At 43.4% G+C, this 17,411-nt stretch overlaps 1 protein-coding gene across 2 annotated transcripts in view; it reads left to right on the plus strand.

Annotated features, from left to right (window-relative positions):
- LOC142159791 (uncharacterized) overlaps positions 1-17,411 on the plus strand; it is a 1,176,369-nt gene that overhangs the window by 641,625 nt on the left and 517,333 nt on the right. The window lies entirely within an intron of this gene.

The following is a 17,411-nucleotide window of genomic DNA, read 5'->3' on the forward strand; positions in this document are numbered from 1 at the left end:
ACCTCTGGAAACTCTCTGTTGTGGTTCCTTGCAGACCAAAGGCCTTATCTCAACTATCTACCAAAACTTGATTCAACATAATCAGCCTCCAAAAGACCCCCTCGAATTGATGTGGGAGTGGGACGCAGAGGAGGTTCTGGACATCAAGGAATGGTCTAAAATTAGGCTTAATCTATATCAGGTGCAAATAAAAGAAAAATGTCCGGCGCTCAGAAACAAACAGAATTTAAAAATCACTGTGTCAGCATAAACATAAAGGAGAATTTTGTGCACAATATAGCTATATTGGGGTTAAGCTCACCTGCCGGACGTCAAGGCATCTCCTGTAGGTGAGTCCCTAAGCTAGTGATACAAATTTACATTCAGGGTGTGCTATATTGTGCACAAAATTCTCCTTTATGTTTATGCTGACACAGTGATTTTTAAATTCTGTTTGTTTCTGAGCGCCGGACAACATTTTTCTTTTATTTGCACTTGCACATTGGTCCTATTTGTCCTTGGCTGCCGTTTCAAATGATTTTATACACTTGTACACATTTCATTAATTTAAAGAAGCGCCCTTTTTCCTTTCACTTAATCTATATCAGTTAGAGTAAAAGAGAATGCCCACTACATTTTCTATAGATGGTACTGGGTCCCCTCCTGCATTCACTCAGTTTTCCCCAACTCCTCGGATCTCTGTTGGCGGGCCTGTGGTCAGCGAGGCACCCTGCTGCATATATGGTGGACATGCCCAAAAATATGTTGTTACTGGCAAGAAGTCCACTCTCTTATACTATCCATTAATGACGTTAGCATGTCTGCCTCCGTACTATACATACTGCTACCAATCCCGGATATCTCCCGCCACTCACAAAAATTGATCAGACATATAGTAAATACGGCAACATGCCTTATAGCCGCCAACTGGAAAAACATCCCTCCACCCACTATCAATAATACTTTTCTGAGCGTGTGGGCCACGTATCGTATGGAGAGCAAAATAACTACGCTTCATGACACCCCCACTGCTTTCCGGGTCACCATAGACCGATCACTATGGAACAACTCCCCTTTGCCACAACATATTCCCACCTACTAAACTTTCACCACATTAGAGACTATTCGCTGTCTGTCATCATCCCTCTACTCTCAGCCTACGCAACCCCCCCCCCCTCCAACCTCCCCATTGTATGTCCTCCCCTGAAAAACACAGCATATGGATATCCCTTCGTATACTGAGGTTCATTTCCTCTCTTTATAGTCTACATTTGCCTTCTGACATTGTGTTGTTGACCTTTATCTTTTTAACACTGTTCAACGTTCTATGCATCCAATGACATTGTTATTTACCTTTGTGCCTTGTAAAAACCAATAAAATTTCAGTTAAAAAAAAAAAGAAGTGGCACAAGTCTTTATATTCATTCAGAAAGATGGCAGCATCAGTCGGACGCTCTGAGCAGAGTTACATCATATTACATCCTACGCGCCTCTATTTTAATTAATAGACATGGGGCCAGATTTACTAAGCTGCGGGTTTGAAAAAGTGGGGTGTTGCCTATAGCAACCAATCAGATTCTACCTTTCATTTATTAAGTACCTTCTACAAAATGATAGCTAGAATCTGATTGGTTGCTATTGGCAACATCCCCACTTTTGCAAACCCGCAGCTTAGTAAATCTAGTCCATGGTGTTCTAAATAATATGTTAACATCTATTATGATCAGGTACAAATGATATACCTGTTTAAAGGAAAGTGGGTTGGTATACAAGATTGGCACTTTTCTAACTATTTAGGCAGTGTGATCTGATAGCTCCTAATAGAGCTCTTACGATCAAACATAACGGTCAAACTAATATATATATATTTATATAATAAAAGCAACAGATTTTTTACCTTTTTCTACGTAGATATTCTATTATCCAATAATATACTTAATACAAGTAGGTGATGTATTATTAGGGATATAACATTATCCAAAGCAGCGGAACCCTAATGAGATAGCCGACCCTGTGATTTAGTGCTGTCAGGAGCAGCACAATTTTCAACTACTTAGAATTATATTGGAATTAGGCTCATGAAGGACAAGAGTTCAAAGACCCCTTATGGGTGATAGACCCAGATTGGGACACTCCAGACCCCATGTACAAAGTACCAACAGGGATAACAAGTTTAGAAACTAAATATTCACTTTGTACCAGAGGTGATAGAACATTGCTCCTGGGAAGAATTAATTACATTGAATGAATTGGAGGAATATTGTGTCACTTTGATCCTTAATCATGTGGGGAAGGGAAAAATATTAGGACATTTGTTAGTGGTACCTGATTGAGTTTATGTAATAATGAAAACCAGTGAATATTAGACAGGATGCAAACTATGGGTGACACCAGTAGGGACAGAAAAGAAAAAGAAGATATGAGAAATAGTAGCTTCAGGTCTAGGTGATACATATTTAGTGTTACTAGTAGGAACTGATAATCCTGTCTAATTCTTTTCCCACAGGTGGTTTCCTATTGCTGATTGATGGCCTGGAAGTGAATTGTGTGCCCTGTGGTTTGGGTCCCACAAATCATGGAACAGAGGAAAGAGCGAGCTACATAAATACTTAGAAAATGACTGGCATAATGCTCTTATAGACATATATTTTTGATTTGCTAAAATAGGAAACTATTCAAATTGTTGGATTTGTATCCATTCACCAATTTCAGATGAAATACTTCTGTATGTTGCTATACCAATAATTCCTGGACAAGCTTATTAAGAAAAACAGTTAAAGCTTTGCCTTTAGGGGTAAACTACCAATAGCCCATACTTGCCAACTCTCCCTAAATGTCAGGGAGACTCCCTGAAATAGGGGTGATCTCCCTCACTCCCTGAAGAGTCTGGCATTCTCCCTGATGCTGAGCCAGTACAAGACGTGGTTGGTTTCGCCGTCTGTGGCATGATGACACAGTTCAGAAATTGTGTCCTATGTCCAGGTATTGATGCCTATAGAGGTGGCCATTTTCATGGAGACCAAGATTTAATCATAGACTGACAGGTAAGACAACATGACTTCAGTAATGGAGACAGAAATGTAAAAGACACTTCAGTCTCTAGAGATTCATTAGCTGCTTTTCTTTAACGCATAGTTGCCTACTTTCCCGGGATGTCCTGGAGACTCCCGCATTTCTAGGAGACCTCCCCGGAAAGCAGGGCAACCTCCCGGGAGCCCCCACCATAGATAAGTGGTGGAATGACGCAAATATCGTGTCATCTTTGCCGGCGTCCTACTGTAATTGGCCAAAATTGTGACAATCATTTAGGGGCGGGGCCCAAATGACAATTCGTCAAGCCCCACCCTTGCATGTCCACCTTCCCTGGGATCTCCCTGAAGCCAACAAGGAAAAGGTGGCAAGTATGCAATAGCCTGCATAAGTCAGAGAGTGGAATGTGATGTAAAGGATTTTAAGTGACTCATGCAAGTCTGTTCTGTAGATAACATTCATGCAAAGGTCACTGTTAGTAAAAAGAGGGGGGGGGGGGGTTATATTCAGAAGTTACACAGGCAGCGAACATCCAACAAGCAGAACTATGGAGAAAGTGGTGTCTAGTAAATTATTCTGCATAAACTAAGTGCTTTCAAGCAACTGGACTCCGCAGATCAAGACAATGCTCAACAATCAAATTGTATTTTGCAGCTAAGTACCTTTCATTTTATAGGTATCTTATTTTAGACAATTGTATTATCCTTTTTAAAATAGTTGTCTGTCAATTATTGTAATCTCACACCAGAATATAAGAGTTAATGTCCATCCTGTGACAATGTCAAACATCAAGTGGAGTGGTGTAAAGCACGTTGAAATTACATTATGGAGCAGTAGAAATGCATTTTCTGACATGAGAAATCACACGTCACCATCTGGCAGTCTGACGGACGAATCTGGGTTAGGAAGATGCCAGGAGAACTATTCCTAACCGAATACATACTGCCAGCTATAAAGCTGGATGGAGGAGGAATAATGGTTTGGGGCTGTTCTTGATGGTTTGGCCTGGCCCCTTAGTTCTAGTGAAGGGGTTATTGTTAAATGTTAATGCTACAGCATACAATAACATTTTAGAGAATTTTGTGCATCCAACTTTGTGAAAATAGTTTGGGGAAGGCCCTTTTCTGTTTCAGCATGACAATGGTAATAACATGGTAGTACACAGGTCTAAATACATGCAGTAAAATCTATCTTATGGGGAATAATACAAGAATCAGAAGGAATAGCACAAATTCTTGAATGCTCATGTAAGATGCATCCATTGCAGCCAGTCTTCCAGTCTAACTCAATAGCATAAAGTAATTCCATAGAGATTGAAGATCAATTTATAGGTTACTCAACAAAGCTAATATTTGTAATTCTAGGTTTGGTCTCATAACCTGGGTCTGTTTTAAGCCCCCTTATGCTCCATTCTTAAATTCAGGTCCTCACTCCCTTACTTCGGGCTGTCTTCATCCCTTCTAATCAGACAGTGATATGATTCTGAAGGCTAAACTTGCAGTTCCAAAGCCTCCTTGTAGATCAGACCCAAATTTCCGGAAGCACCTACATAGCTGTACCCAAGGAAGGAAGTTATACACAACCTGATACACTACTTTCCTGAGAGGCTTGGCTGAGTCTTCAGTTAAGATACCATGGTCTGGGAATAGCCAAATAGGAAGGGACACATCTTTTACTACAGAAGACTTCACCACTGGTCATGGAACTCTCATGTGGTACCTCTTGCTGACCATCTAATTAGAGTTGCTCCTCCACCAGTGTTGTGGGACTAAGTAACAGGGTCAAGTCTAATACACCAGATGGTGAGATGACAAATATATAGAGTGCACAGTAGTGACAGAAGTGTAACAGTCAAGAACAGTATGTCTCACTTTAATCTCACCCTGGGTACAATATTAGGGTGTCTTATATCCAAATCAAGTTAGTAGATAGAGGGTTTGAAAACAGGCTTAGATTCAATGCAGGACAATAAAACAGCAAAAATCTATTCCATGCAAAAAGACGTTTCTGTAAAACATGGAAAAAATTAAAACATTAAACCTGTTCCAGAACAGTCATCTTGCCTCAGTCTAAAGCCATTTGCTTTTCATCATAATTCAGTAGTAGCAGGTGCAGGGGATCCGTTTATTAGGAAAATGTCAGATGGGAATGGAAAGCATTCAACCAAGATTTCTTTTCTGTAACCCTTACAGTTCTGGTGGTTATCATTAGCACTTGGAAGAGACCTTCCCAATGGTGTGGAAAGGTGAAGTTCAGACGTACCTTTGACAAAGATCCAGTTACCTGGTTGGATTTTATAAGCTGCGTTTCAGCTTGTTGGAACATGGGTAAATTTAACATGGGTAAATTTAACACATTACTGTAATTGACTAATGGTCTATATAAATTGTTGGAAATAATGCCCCAATGCATAGTTGACCCACTAAGATCCAAAGTGGGAAACCCCTGGGTTAACATGTGAGTGTTATGGTTCTGTACAAAACCAATTCCTTAATTACTGCCATGGAGCCAGACACGTGATATAAACATTTTAAACTGTTTATTGCAGAAAAGTATAGTCCAGGGAAGGCAAAATAAACTAAACAGTTCAGGCTGAATGGAACAATGGATTTCCAGATCTTGGCAAACAACAGGTAAATAATAATGAAATGCAGCAAATAACTGAAACCAGTTTGCAATAGCAGGCAGAAACATGCAGGCAATCCAGAAACAGAGATACATGAGCAGGCTAGGAACGTCAATGACCAGCAAAGTATTCTGGAAAAGGCAGGCATACATAGGCCACAGACAGGTGTGGATGATTAACTAGCAGTGCTAGTTAACCCCTGATAGAAGGAAAGGCCGAACAGCACCCCAGGAGAATCACAGGCACTGCAGGGTAATATGCACACAGGGAAACAAGGCAAATAATAACACAGGGCAAAATGCACACAAAGATACAAGGCAGCTCATGACATTATCTTCCCCTTACAGGAGCGGATTCCAGACGCTCCATAAAAAGTCTCTTTCAGGACTTTCTCTTCTGCTTACTCCTCTTGCGGGATTTCTAGGAGACATAATTGAGTCCTTCTCCAATGGAGTGCAGACAAAACCCAATTCTTCGAAAGCACAAAAAGAATTGTCAAGTTCATCAACCAAGTCTCTATAAGTATCAATTTCAGAGTCTGAGTCCCATTCTAGAGTCAGAACAGGACTGTTCATTTTATGAGAAGATGGTGAAATGCCCATGAAGCCGGTAACCAAGGTTTGTTGTTTGTGACTGTTTTTTTTATTTTTTGATGATATAGGTTGACCAACGGAAGCAACGGACATCAATGATTTGTGGATAAGCATAGGAGCTGAAACACAGGCCGGAATGAAAACAGAAAGACTATGACCAGGAAACTCAACTGGTGATGGAGAATACTTCTTGCACACAGCATTAACAAAGTCCATGGTATTATGGAAAATGGGGTTATCGGAATTTAGAAGGGAGAAGGCCCAGGTCTGTGGCTCCCCTCTAAAACTCATGATTATAGAACCCACTTGGTTAAATTGGTTGGAAAAGTAATCTGGAGAGTCTTGAAACTGTTTCATGGAAAGCTGAAGAACCGAAATAAACTGTTTGATGTCTCCATCAAAGAAGACTGGAGGAGGATCTGATGACTTGGAAGAGGCATCTGGGCATTCTGGCTCACTAGGAAACTCGGGAGTCCTCAACTTGAGCAGCAATCTCTGGAGAATCCCTCACTGTGATGGCAGAGCATAAGTCCCAGACTGGGACGGCAGAGCATGAGTCCCCGACTGGAACGGCAGAGCATGAGTCCCCCACTGGGACAGTAAGCTGGGCACATTGGACGGATTGCCCAGACTGAGCACACCACTCGGACTGGACAGCACTGCGAGGAGCCACAGAGCAGACAGCACTGTGAGGAGCCGCAGAGCAGACAGCACCAAGTGGCAATTCGGGCTGAATCGCATAGAGTGGCAACTCGGGCTGAACCGCATGGGACAGGGCCCTTTCTGGAGCAGACTGGAGGAACAGGGCCTTCTCTGGAGCAGCCTGTAAGGGCAGCGCCCCCTCTGGAGCAGCCTGTAAGGGCAGCGCCCCCTCTGGAGCAGCCTGTAAGGGCAGCGCCCCCTCTGGAGCAGCCTGTAAGGGCAGCGCCCCCTCTGGAGCAGACTGTAGCTCAGGAACAAAGACAGCAGCTTATGACTCGGAACTGGAGGCAGCGGCTGAAGACTCGGACCTGGGCAGCACGGGGGCAGGAGACTCGGGTGCAGAAGCTGCGGCAGGAGACTCGGGTGCAGAGCCTGCGGCAGGAGACTCGGGTGCAGAGCCTGCGGCAGGAGACTCGGGTGCAGAGCCTGCGGCAGGAGACTCGGGTGCAGAGCCTGCGGCAGGAGACTCGGGTGCAGAGCCTGCGGCAGGAGACTCGGGTGCAGAGCCTGCGGCAGGAGACTCGGGTGCAGAGCCTGCGGCAGGAGACTCGGGTGCAGAGCCTGCGGCAGGAGACTCGGGTGCAGAGCTGGAGGCAGATGATGGAGCTTCGGAACAGGAGACAGAGGCTGGCGCCTCGGGACAGGCGGCTGGAGCTGGCGCCTCGGGACAGGCGGCTGGAGCTGGCGCCTCAGAGCTGGTAACTGGGGTTGTCAGATTGGGTCTCATCCCAGGGAGCAGAGCAGGTGAAGTGTAAACAAATCTAGAATGCAAAGAGGAAATAACAGAAAATGGTTTGGTAGGCTGTCGTGGTCTGGTACAGTAGAGACACAGTTTGGTTATTCTGCGCCGCCGTTCTGCTTCGGTCAGATGGGGGCATGGACCACCTGTGAACCGGGCATTTTTTACACTGTAGTTGTTAAATGCAAATTTGTCATAGTACTATTAAGAGGTGCTGGCAGCACAGATTCAGCAGCAGACAGAGTTGGCTAAAGCAAATCAACGGAATTGGATTTCAGAGAAACAGATTCTGATAGTCTCCTGAGTGGGTCCAAAAGTATAGCAGAAAATTGAGCCAGCTGAGAGCGTAACAGAATTGTCAGTTTATAGACACTGTAGCAAAGGCTGTTCAGTCATTTGTAGAGCAGACATGTTTGCAGGGGAAAAACAAATGAAATTAAATCAATTGCAATGAGAGTTCCAGGAGAAATCTGAAGCAGGGTTTTTCCACATGACTCCAAGGCTTTCTTTTTGGCTGGTCATTCTGTTATAGTTCTGTACAAAACCAATTCCTTAATTACAGCCATGGAGTCAGACACATGATATAAACATTTTAAACTGTTTATTGCAGAAAAGTGTAGTCCAGGGAAGGTAAAGTAAACAGTTCAGGCTGAATGGAACAATGGATTTCCAGATCTTGGCAAACAACAGGTAAATAATAAAGAAATGCAGCAAATAACTGAAACCAGTTTGCAATAGCAGCCAGAAACATGCAGGCAATCCAGGAACAGAGACACATGAGCAGGCTAGGAACGTCAATCAAAGTAATCTGGAAAAGGCAGGCATACATAGGCCACAGACAGGTGTGGATGATTAACTAGCAGTGCTAGTTAACCCCTAATAAAGGAAAGGCCGAACAGCAGCACCCCAGGAGAATCACAGGCACTGCAAGGTAATATGCACACAGGGAAACAAGGCAAATAATAGCACAGGGCAAAATGTACACAAAGATACAAGGCAGATCAACAGTGAGAAGGCAATTAAAGGTTTGCTGCTTTAATAATAGCACTTGTAGTGATAGGGTTAATGTAATCTCCATAATAGTGTGCATCACTGGTGGAATTTTCTATTTTTCTATATAATATCACCTTCTGAAGAGAGATGCTTCCACATTTTGGCACTACACCCTTAAGATGTGTTGCACAGAGAAATGCTTGGTGTTTATATGGTCACCAAGTAAAGATAAGCAGAACAATTTATCTCACCGGTTTCTAGCCTTTATAAAGTCCCTCAGTTCTACCAAACCTTGGCACAAGCAAAGTTTTATTTTGGATTTCCCTGCTTGTGTTTTTAAGAAAACTTGATTTGTTGACTGCACAACACTATTCTACTTTCTCCAATCCGTTGACTTCAACGGGTACATCACTACCAGTCCTCTCAGGACTAAGAGGCTTGACCACACATGGTGTGTCTCTTATAGCTACCCCAGCCAAAGGTTCTTTCGTGGAAGCTACCAGCACTGTGGCATTCTGTTCAGCTGTACTATCTTTGGTGATTGCACGCTCTATTGCAATAAATGAATAATGCTAAATCAATATCTGGATATTCTATTTCTTTATCAGGATACATTCTGTAAACGTTTATAAGGCGCCACAAAAGGTCTGCAGCGCTATACATGACATATACAGAAAGGAGTGATCAATAACACAGTACATGATACATAAAGAATACAATACAAAAGACCAGACATACTGGATGATTGAATATACAGGTAACATGGTAATGTAGATAAAATTGTTTTACAGGACAGAGAGTGATGGTAGTGACCAGTGTGAGGTAGGCCTAAGCTTAAGAAAACAGTGCTAGGGTACAGAGACTGATGGAATATTAGAAGGAGGACACAAGGAAAGAGGGCCCTGCTCATGAGAGCTTACATCCTAAAGGAAAGGGAGAGACAAAAATAGGATGGTATCAACTGGGGGAATGGGGGTGAAATATAGGAGGAAGGATGAAAGGCCTGAAAAAAGAAATGAGTCTTAAGGGGAAGCTAGAGGCCTTTGAGAGCAAAGGATAACCTGATGGAGGTGTGGGAGATAGTTCCACAGCTGGTGAGCAGTCCTGGTTCTGGGAGTGGAAAGAGATGATCTGTAAAGTAGTGAGGCTGCGGTCAGTGGAAGACCAGAGGGGGCGGCAAGGAGTGTAGGTAGGAGATGAGGATAGATTGAGAGCTTTGAAGCAGAGTTTAAATTTAATTTTGTAGGCCATGGGGTGCCAATGTAGCGACGGGTGAAGGGGGACATATAGCGATAATAAAGATAGAGTGTCGGGAAAAATAAGGCGGAACAGCAGCATTCAGGATAGACTTAAGAAGGGGCATGGTGAGAGTTAGTGTTTAATAAGATATTCTTGAAATAGTCTTGGAACAAAATGATATGAATGTTTATTCAGCAAAAAAGACATCCCTTATCCGACACGCAGGTCAGGGCTGTCAAGCGCATACAGAGAATAATGCCACACCTAAATTACTTATTAACATATTAAAATCAAGAACAGGATATGATTTTGTCACACTGAATATTATTAACTTGAATACATTTTTTCTTGGTGGAAGCTCTTTAGAGAAGAACGATTCCGTATATATGGTATAAGATCCGCTTTTGTATCTGTTGTGTTTTCCTGTCTGTAAACTGCCAGACATTTCTTTCGTTATGTACACTATTTTTTTTTTATTAAAAACATCTTATTAGAAAGTTTTTCAAGTTTTAACAGCATACAGGTTAGGACATAAATCAGACAGTCGGTATATAAGGTTATTAAGAACTTTGTTATAGTAAAATAAAACAATGACATTGAAAATGGTGGGAGGGAACGAGGAAGGGGGAGGAAAAACAGTTTGGGAGAGAAGAGAGGCTAAAAAGGGCAGGAATGAGGGGGGGGGGGGGAGGGAAGGAAAGGATAAAAGAGGACGGAGGAAGAGGAAGGATGGAAGCTCAACCTAGTGTCTTAGCGGATAACAGATATTTAGTATGCGATTTGGTACTTAATCTATGGTGTCTGTATCTGTTTCAAGAGATACTTGACTGTTCTACTCTGCAAGAAGCAAGTCAAGGTTGCCAGATATTTCAGAATTTATTAGATCGGTCATTAAATATACTCGTGATATGCTCACAGTGGTAGGTCTGCCGAACTGTATTATTTCCAACTTGCCGCTATCGCACACTTGGCAGCGTTAAGAATATGGCTCACTATTGCTGTTTCATGCTTATCAGTGTCAGGTATTGGTCTGTGCAGGAGTGAATAGGAAGGACATGGAGGAATTTGCAACAAATAACTCTAAAGATTAGATTATGTACCTGTTGCCAGAATCTGACCATCTTGGGGCATGACCACCAAATATGTAAAAACGAGCCCTCGACCACAAGATCTCCAGCAATAACTGGAAGGGTCATGAAATATAGCTTTTAGACGGGTGGGAACCAAATACCACCTATAAAGTAGCTTATACGCATTCTCTTTGGTCCTCACACAAATAGAGCTCTTGGCAATGTTATGCACACATTTAAACAATATCCTATACAGCATCATACAGTATAATATGGCTGCGTGAATACAAAAATAGCTACACTATAGCAAGCATATTATTACTTTCACATCCTGTAGGTGAGAGAAATGATTACAGCAGTCAAGGCAAGAGATTACGAGTGAATAAAAATTTTGGTGGCTTCCGTGGTGAGGAAGGGCAGTATCTTGGATATATTCTGGTGATGGAAGTAGCAGGGCCGTATCTTGGATATATTCTGGTGATGGAAGTAGCAGGGCCGTATCTTGGATATATTCTGGTGATGGAAGTAGCAGGGCCGTATCTTGGATATATTCTGGTGGAAGTAGCAGGATTTTGAGAGGGACAAAATGTGAGGTTTGAAGGAGAGGGAGGAGTCTAGAATGACCCCAGGGCAACAAACTTGAAGGACAAAAAGGAGGGTAGTATTATTCACAGAAATAGAGAAGGTTGTTGAGCCCTGTAAAGGGGGGAGGAGATTAGTTCAGTTTCAAAATATTGAATTTAAAAAAAAAGATCCAAGATCAGATAATCAAGAGATAACGGGAGACATTAGATATAAGGAAAGGGCAGAGGACAGGGGTTGAAAGATAAATTTGGGTATCATCACCACAGAGGTGGTATTGAAGGAGTGGATGAGGACGTCAAGGGGCGAGGTGTACTGGGAGAAGAGCAGGGGGCCAAGAAGGGAACCTTGGGGACAGGAAAGGGAAGAGGAGGGTTGTGGAGTCGTGTACAGACTTAAAAGGAGAAGATTATGAGGCAAGAGGAAAGCCAGGAGAAGACAGTGTTACATAGGCCTATAGATCTAAGAGTTTGCAAAAGAAGTGAATATCAATGGTATTGAAGGTAGCAGAGAGGTTGAGAAGGATATTGGGGAAGAAGTGTCCTTTAGATTTAGCGAAGCAAATTGCGAATTATACTCACCGTTAATTTCCTTTCCTCTACATACTCCATGGCAGCCCTTACAATGGGTTAATACCCTGATCAGCTAGTGTAGACAGAAAAGATTTTGCCCCACCTGGGCCCTATACAAGGAAGCCCCTCCTCTTCCTCAGTGTCTTGTAACTTCCCAAGCAGTCCTATAACATAACTATCAGAACAAAGGTGGGAAAATATAGGGCTGCCATGGAGTATGTCAAGGAAAGGAAATTAACGGTAAGTACAATTCTCAATTTTCCTTTCCTTACTCCATGGCAGCCCTTACAATTGGTCATACCAAAGCAGTACAATAGTCGGGAGGGCAATAAAATCAACACCTTAATACGGTCAAACAGAAAAATGTATTTACAGCGTTTGCTGGAGAATCTCTCAAACTGTCTCTCCTTAGAGACTAAAATGTCAAGAAGATAATGCTTAGAAAAGGTGTGCTTCGACGACCATCCAGCTGTCTTACAGATGTCGGTTGCCTATCCCGGGTTCTATGTGCTCAGAAGGTCGCTACTGCCCTAGTTGAATGCGCCTTCAGTATCCTTGGTACTTCACGCCCTTTCCCCCTGTAGGCCTGTGCAATCACTTCTCAGATCCACTTTGCTAATGTGGATTTGGATGGGGCATGTCCTTTGTGAGGACCTTCAGGACGTACAAATAGTTGCTTTGTCTTCCTAAGATTTTTTGTCTTGATAATGTAAGTAGATATAACTCTCACATCTAGAGTATGGAGACATGTTTTGTCACTATTAGTGGGATGAGGGTAGAGAGATGGCAGAATCAATTCTTGATTGATGTGGAAGGAAGATACAACCTTGGGTAGATAATCCGGATTCGTCTTCATAGATATTCAGGAAGGGATCTTCACACCATAACAAATGTATGTCCCTTATTCAACGAGCCGAAGTGATTCTAACCAGAAAGAGCACCTTCAGAGTGAGGCACCTGAGAAATGTCTTGCAAAGGTTCAAAAAGATAAGCTGTTAAGGCGTCCAATACAATATTAAGGTCCCAAGGAGCTAAGAATGGTTTCAGTCTCAGTCGTAACCTCTTCAGTGCCTGAAAAAACTGGAAGACAAGACCTTGAGATGACAGCTCGATATCAAGAAGGATGCTAAGAACAGATACTTGCACCTTTAATGTAGCGGGTGCTAGTCCTTTAACAAAACCATCTTTGAGAAACTCGAACACATCCGGCACACTGGCAGACATGGGATCCTTCGTCATGTCCCATGCCCAACAAATAAATCTTTTCCAAAATCTGCAATAGATTATAGAGGAATTTTTTTACCTGGCCTGAATTAGAATGTCTATTACCTCAGCTGAAACACCTTTGGATTTCAGTAATTGCCGCTCAGTCTCCACATCATCAAACCGAGGGAGTCTGGATTTGGATGTAGAACCGGACCTTGATGTATGAGGTCTGGACTGACCGGCAACTGCCATGGATGTTCCAGCAACATTCTCCAAGCTACTGTGAACCAAAGCCGCTATGGCCACGCCGGAAGGACTGCCATCACCTCCACCTTCTCTATCTTTATTTTTCTGAGTACCTGGGGGATGACTGGAAAGGGAGGAAACACGTACCCCAGTTCGAAGTTCCACTGCATTGATAGGGCATCTATCCCTAGGGCCCTGTTGTCTCTGTGATGGGAGTAGAAGAGTACCTTGGCATTGCTTCGTGAGGCCATTAGGTCTATTTCTGGCATTTCAAGCCTGTGTCGTATGAGTTGAAAGACCTCTTCGTGCAACTCCCATCCTCCTGGGTGGACTCAGTGTCTGCTCAAATAGTCCGCCACCACGTTGTCTTTGACTGCCACATGGTGGGCTGAGAGAGATCTCAGGTTCGTCTCTGCCCATGTCATTAGTGTGGCTATTTCAGTCAGCATTGCTCTGCTTTTGGTACAGCCCTGCTTGTTTATACACGCTTCCACAGTCCTGTTGTCTGAGAACAGTCGCAGATGTTTGGTTCGCAGATAAGACTGGAAGTACTGGACTGCCCGCCAGACTGCTCTCATCTCCAAGATGTTCCCCTGGAGAAGTCAGTCTTCGTCTCACCAGGCACCCTGCGTGACCATGCCGTGCTTGTGAGCACTCCAACCTATTGAACTGGCATCTGTGGACACACCAGTCTGGTATCGAGAGAGTCACACCTTGTTTTCTCAGGCCTGTGAGCTGCCACCAGTGTAAGGACTGTCTCGCAGATCTTGAGATGTTGATTTTGGAATCTAGAGACCCAACTGTACGATCCCATTGTGCAAAGAGGTTTGCCTGAAGATCTCCCTCATATGCCATCTTGCCCACGGAAAAGTTCCTATTGTTGAGGAAAACATTCCTAGGAAGCGAAGACATGTTCACGCTGAAACACGAGGTTGAATCTGAATTTGGTGCGCCAAGGACTGGATTTTGTCCAACCTTCCTTGAGAGAGACAGACCTTGCCCGTTCCTGTATTTATTTGTACTCCTAGAAATACAAGCTGTTGTGACGGTGTCATATTTCTGCCTTTGCAGAAACTGGATTACTTGGGATGTAACCTCCAAGGCCGCTTGCTCTGACTTTGCCGAAATTAGGATATCGCCCAGAAACGGCCACAAAACCACTCTCCGAGTGCCGACATGAGAACTATAAGGACCTTGGTGAATGTTCTTGGAGATGTGGAAAGGCCAAACGGAAGGCAAGTAAACTGGAAGTGGTGTCCTTGAATGCAAAATCTCAGTAATTGCTGGTGATCGGATGTGATTGGGATATGAAAATATGCATCCTTTAAGTCTATTGCCGTCAGAAAATCTCCTGTTTCTACTGCTTTGAGGATTAGGTTGATAGATTCCATCCAGAAATGTTTTGCTCTCACATAGCAGTTGAGAGCCCGTAGATCTAGTACTGTCCTGAAGGCACCTGATGGTTTCTGAACGAGGAACAGTCTAGAATAGAACCCCATATTTTCCTGACTTGACGGTACTAGTACGATAGATTTTGATTTCACCAGGCCTCTTAGGCTTTCCTCCAATGCTTGCTGTTCTAAGGAAGACGAGGGGCTTCTTGACTGAATAAATTTGTTTCCTACTGCGTAGGTATGGAATTCTATAGCATATCCCTTGGTGACTATCTCCTGGACCCATTTGTCTTGCGTGGTCTGAATCCAAACTTTTGCAAAGCGTGATATCCTGCCGCCCACTGGAGTTAGTGGAGACTGAATCTGCAGATCGTCATTGGGATCTTTGCTGTCCTTGTTTCCCCCTTTTTGGTCTGAAGGGCCGAAAGGACTGTCTTGCCATATTATTTTGGCGTCTAGAATATTGTCTCCCTGGCCTCTAGGCACAGGCTTCCTTAAACTGTTGCTTTGGAGAATAACAGAGGAAACGTTTCACCTTTCTGTCTAGTGGTAGATGATTAGCATTGCCACTTGCTAGCCTCTGCATTAGATTATCCAGTTTTTCACCAAACAAGAAATTGCCTTCATATGGAATCGTTGTCAGACGGCTTTTGGATTGATGATCTGCCGTCCATGGACGTAGCCAAAGTGCCCTTCTTGCTACAACTGCCGAGGTCATGCTCCTGGAAGAGAATACAATGTTATCCAACGAGGCTTCACACAAGAAATCAATGCTTTTCTGCATAATCTCTAAGGATTTAAGAAGATATAAATATTGAGGATAAGATAAATAGATTGTATGTAGAGTACTGGCCCACAACCTTAGGGCTTTAGCAACCGAAGCCATGGCTATACCAGATTTCAGAAGTATGCTGGAGATGTGTAATTTCCTGAAGGAAGTCTCCATTCTCCTATCCATGGCATCCTTCAATGGACCCCCATCATCCCACGGGAGAGTGGTCCTTGAGCATAAGCCAGCTATGGCTGAATCCTCCTTAGGCACTGAACACCATTTCAGCATATCCTCATCCTGAAAAGGGTACATGCGATTCAGTCTCCCCATGTTAGGATGACTTTTGTCTAAGGCTTGACATTCCTTAGTAATCAAGTCTTTAATCACCTTATGTGTATGGAACACTCTAGACTTTACTTGGTGCTCTGAAAACAATGCATCCTGAGGTTTGATCGGAACGGTTAGCTCCTCAATACCTAATGATTTGTTAATATGCTTAAGTATAACATTCACAGTATCCAAATTAAACATCCTGGGATCCTCTTTCACCTCAGCCTCACTATCTGACTCCAAATCCCACTCCTGAGGAGAACTGAATGTTTTCAGAAGACGGCCCTGGCCTGATTTCCTCCATATCTTCTTAAACATGAATCCTGTCCCTCTTTGTCTGGGGCCTGAAAATCCTGCATCGATTTAACCATCCATGAAAAGAATTGTTTGAATTGTTCAGGGGGGTCAGGCGCTTCTACCGATCAGTACAATCGTTCAGTAATCGGCCATCACACACAATTTTTCACTTTATATTTCCTTTTTCACTGCACAAGCTCCAGAGGTACTGTAAACAATAAAAAAAAAAAAAGGAGCTAAGTAACCTATCCTAGAAGTACACAAAAACCTCTTGCTAAGGACTTACCTTGGGGTGTCCTTCAGCTTTTTTGGGCCGGGTTTCTGATCCATAGTGCACTTGTCCAGATGGCTGCTAGGTCCTGCAGCATACAATCACCAGGCAAACACTTAGCCTCATACAATGGGCTTCAGTTGCTCCAACAAGGTGCCTGCCTTGACATCATCATAGTAAGCCTTTTAGCAGGGTAATTATCTCACCTGTCTCATCCTGACAGGTGAGTTTGGAGAGAAAATAGCGCTGCGGCATGTTTTGCGCACGCGTCCTCCAAGAGTGCATGCCTGCCGGAAGTCTCAGTTCTGAACTCACAGTGAGGAAAAGAGGCAATTGCCCCGCTGGTACTGCACATAAAAACAGCCAGTTTTTAGAGGAAGCCAGAAACCCCCACTCCCCCCCCCCCCAACAATAATAAAAAACGCTACACTACCTGTCCTACACACGCTGAGACAGGAAAGACACAGAGGAAGAGGAGGGGCTGCCTTATATAGGGCGCTGGTGGGGCAAAATCTTTCCTGCTTACACTAGCTGATCAGGGTATTAACCCATTGTAAGGGCTGCCATGGAGTAGGGTAAGGTAAAGATCATTACTGACCTTAGTAAGGGCAGTTTCGGTGGAGTGGAAAACTGGATTGGATTGGGCCAAAGAGTGAGCATGAAGAGAGAAAGGAGGTGAGATGGTTGTAGACAACCCATTCGAGACGTTTGGAGGCAAAAGGAAGGAGGAAAATAGGGCAGTAATTAAAGAGAAAGGTAGGGACAAGAGA

This window comes from Mixophyes fleayi, chromosome 6 (assembly GCF_038048845.1).
Source record: "Mixophyes fleayi isolate aMixFle1 chromosome 6, aMixFle1.hap1, whole genome shotgun sequence".
Classification (NCBI taxonomy): domain Eukaryota; kingdom Metazoa; phylum Chordata; class Amphibia; order Anura; family Limnodynastidae; genus Mixophyes; species Mixophyes fleayi.